The sequence below is a fragment of the Notothenia coriiceps genome, unplaced genomic scaffold, assembly GCF_000735185.1.
Source record: "Notothenia coriiceps isolate Sejong01 unplaced genomic scaffold, NC01 NC01_scaffold00037246, whole genome shotgun sequence".
NCBI lineage: Eukaryota > Metazoa > Chordata > Actinopteri > Perciformes > Nototheniidae > Notothenia > Notothenia coriiceps.
This window is the reverse complement of record NW_011369947.1, coordinates 8352318-8356112: the sequence shown is the minus strand read 5'-3', so window position 1 is coordinate 8356112 and position 3795 is coordinate 8352318. Positions and strand designations below refer to the sequence as shown.

Below are 3795 nucleotides of genomic sequence, written 5' to 3'. Positions count from 1 at the left end.
CACCATTGCTTCGGTTAAGAGGTTTTTGGCCGGTTTCATCAGACTGGATTATCATGCATCAAAGTTCAGTATAGAAGAAACAACTACGATGGCAGGAAATCGAACCCAGGTTAACTGCTTGGAAGGCAGCTATGCTCACCACGATACCACCATGGCTACACAAAAGGCTTTGCATTGCATAGTTGCCTATTTCTCTGACTGTTGATGCTAAATTTACTTAAAATCAACACTATACCACCATTGCTTCGGTTAAGAGGTTTTTGGCCGGTTTCATCAGACTGGATTATCATGCATCAAAGTTCAGTATAGAAGAAACAACTGCGATTGCTGGGAATCTAACCCAGGTCAAGTTCTTGGAATGCATTTTGTGCTCAACACTATATCACCATCACAAGCTTCTTCATTGCATTGTTGCCAATATCACAGGTTTATGCCAAAAGTAAACATTGATTTAAAATCATGCATACTGCTGAATTGGAGGGAATGTGTATTTGCCGGTCTTCCATATTCCCTATTTTAGCCAAAGACCCTAATGTGGACCATCAGACTGGCTTCTCATGCATCAAAGCACAGTATAGAAGAAACAACTGCGATGGCTGGGAATCGAACCCAGGTCAACTGCTTGGAAGGCTGCTATGCTCACAAGTATACCACCATCGCAAGACAAAGGCTTTTTCATTGCATAGTTGCCTATTTCTCTGACCGTTGATGCTAAATTTACTTAAAGTCACCACTATTGCTTCGGTTAAGAGGTCTTTGTCCGGTTTCATTAGACTGGATGCATCAAAGCTCAGTATAGAAGAAAGAACTGCGATGGCTGGGAATCGAACCCAGGTCAAGAGCTTGGAAGGCTGCCATGCTCACCACTATAACACCATCACAAGCTTTTTCATTGCATTGTTGCCAATATCAAAGGTTTATGCCAAAAGTAAACATTGATTTAAAAGTATGCATACTGCTGAATTGGTGGGAATGTGTATTTGCCGGTCTTCCCTATTCCCTATTTTAGCCAAAGACCCTAATGTGGACCATCAGACTGGCTTCTCATGCATCAAAGCACAGTATAGAAGAAACAACTGCGATGGCTGGGTATCGAACTCAGGTCAACTGCTTGGAAGGGAGCTATGCTCACAAGTATACCACCATCGCAAGACAAAGGCTTTTTCATTGCATTGTTGCCAATTTCTCAGAAAGGTTTATGCCAAAAGTAATCCTGCATTTAAAATTAAGCATACTGCTGAATTGTTGGGGAAAAGATTTTGACGGTCTTCACTATTACATTGTTGACCCAAAGACCTTAATGTGGACCATCAGACTGGCTTCTCATGCATCAAAGCTCAGTTTTTAAGAAACAACTGCGATGGCTGGGAATCGAACACAGGTCAACTGCTTGGAAGGCCGCTATGCTCACCACTATACCACCATCGCTACACAAAAGCTTTTTCATTGCATAGTTGACAATTTCTCAGAAAGGTTTATGGAAAAAGTAATACTGCATTTAAAATGATGCANAAGAAACAACTGCGATGGCTGGGAATCGAACCTAGGTCAACTGCTTTTCATTGCATAGTTGCCTATTTCTCTGACCGTTGATGCTAAATGTACTTAAAGTCACCACTTTACCACCATTGCTTTGGTTAAGAGGTTTTTGGACGGTTTCATTAGACTGGATTATCATGCATCAAAGTTCAGTACAGAAGAAACAACTGCGATGTCTGGGAATCGAACCGAGGTCTACTGCTTGGAAGGCAGCTATGCTCACCACTATACCACCATCACAAGCTCCTTCATTGCATTGTTGCCAATATCAAAGGTTTATGCCAAAAGTAAACATTGATTTAAAAGTATGCAGACTGCTGAATTTGTGGGAATGTGTATTTGCCGGTCTTCCCTATTCCCTATTTTAGCCAAAGACACTAATGTGGACTTGCAGACTGGCTTCTCATGCATCAAAGCTCAGTATAGAAGAAACTGCGATGGATGGGAATCGAACCCAGGTCAACTGCTTGGAAGGCAGTTATGGTTACAACTATACCACCATAGCAAGTCAAAAGCTTTTTCATTATTGTTGCCAATTTCTCCGAAAGGTTTATGCCAAAAGTAATCCTGCATTTAAAACTAACCATACTGCAGAATTGTTGGGGAAAAGATTTTGCCGGTCTTCCCTATTCCCTATTTTCGCCAAAGACACTAATGTGGACCTATAGACTGGCTTCTCATGCATCAAAGCTCAGTATTGAAGAAACAACTGCGATGGCTGGGAATCGAACCCAGGTCAACTGCTTGGAATGCAGCTATGCTCACCACTATACCAACAACCCTACACAAAAGGTTTTTCATTGCATAGTTGCCTATTTCTCTGACCGTTGATGCTAAATGTACTTAAAGTCACCACTATTGCTTCGGTCAAGACGTTTTTGGCCGGTTTCATTAGACTGGATTCTCATGCATCAAAGCTCAGTAAAGAAGAAAGAACTGCAATGGCTGGGAATCGAACCCAGGTCAACAGCTTGGAAGGCAGCTATGCTCACCACTATACCACCATCGCTACACAAAAGCTTTTTCATTGCATAGTTGACAATTTCCCAGAAAGGTTTATGACAAAAGTAATCCTGCGTTTAAAATGATGCATACTACTAAATTGGTGGGAATTTGTTTTTGACGGACATCCTTATTACCTCTTTTAGCCAAAGACCCTAATGTGGACCATCAGACTGGCTTCTCATGCATCACAGCTCTGTATAGAAGAAATAACTGCAATGGCTTGGAATCGAACCCTATTTAGGGGCAATGGATGTCCACTCTCGGGAGACGACCGACAGTGGTGCGGTTAGCCAAAGTGACAGACCTAATTTTACCCAGGAAAAAGTGGTGAAAATGAGAAAATGTATCCGAAAACAGTGCCTCATAATGCGGGCATTTGGACAGTAGCCAGAGACTCACGGGCACACACACATGCAGAGATCCAGGGGGCGGAGCACATGGCTTTTTTTACCCCTATGTAGGGGCAATGGATGTCCACTCTCGGGAGACGACCGACAGTTGTGCGGTTAGCCAAAGTGACAGACCTAATGTTAGCCCTATTTTTTTCGGTACGACGGGAGGCGGGGGACTAGAAGACGTTACACAACACAAGGGACGACTCAGAGACCGATGAACAGGGTGTAACGGACGTAAATTACTTCCGTTGATAAAAAGCCCTAGTAAAAAGAGTAAAAGTGGTGAAAAGGGACCCGATTTTAAATCCGCCGACAGACAGTGAAACCGGGATTGGCGTGTGACAGGCGCAGCAGAGGGCTCTCACCTGTGCAGGTAAACGGACATTTATCCGCGGGAAATTTTAATTCAAAAAGTCCACGACAGGTTGAAACCGCATGGCGTTGGTGACCAGCGCAGCAGGAGGGCTCTAGTCGCACCCTGCAGGTANNNNCAGGACCCCAGTGAGCTCCAGACTATGTGCATTGTGTTAAGGAACCATATTAATGATAACATAAATCATTTAAATGCAAAGATAATGATTAAAAATCATTTTTAGGGGGAAAACGGTGGATCTGTCCGTTTCGTTAACATTCTGATAGCCAAATGGACAAGCAGGTAAAAACGGCCGAGTCGCTGCTGTCAGGGCCTCAGCAGAGTGCCGTCAGGGCCTCAGACTCACAGGCAAACACACATGCAGAGAACCAGGGCGGTGCACATGGCTTTTTTACCCAGCAATAAGTCTCTGAAAGGCGGGGAAAAGTTGTGTGGATAGAGGCAGAGCGCAGCAGCAGGCAGAGAGGAGCAGGCTGCAATACC

The 3795-nt window shown here is 43.8% G+C and overlaps 3 non-coding genes across 3 annotated transcripts; all 3 read right to left on the bottom strand.

Moving 5' to 3' along the window:
• Nucleotides 1-809: 809 nt before the first annotated feature.
• On the bottom strand, nucleotides 810-881 carry trnag-ucc (transfer RNA glycine (anticodon UCC)). Its single transcript has one exon. It is a non-coding gene; the product is annotated as a tRNA-Gly (tRNA).
• Nucleotides 882-1356: 475 nt separating this feature from the next.
• On the bottom strand, nucleotides 1357-1428 carry trnag-ucc (transfer RNA glycine (anticodon UCC)). Its single transcript has one exon. It is a non-coding gene; the product is annotated as a tRNA-Gly (tRNA).
• Nucleotides 1429-2476: 1048 nt separating this feature from the next.
• On the bottom strand, nucleotides 2477-2548 carry trnag-ucc (transfer RNA glycine (anticodon UCC)). Its single transcript has one exon. It is a non-coding gene; the product is annotated as a tRNA-Gly (tRNA).
• Between the last annotated feature and the right edge of the window lie 1247 nt (nucleotides 2549-3795).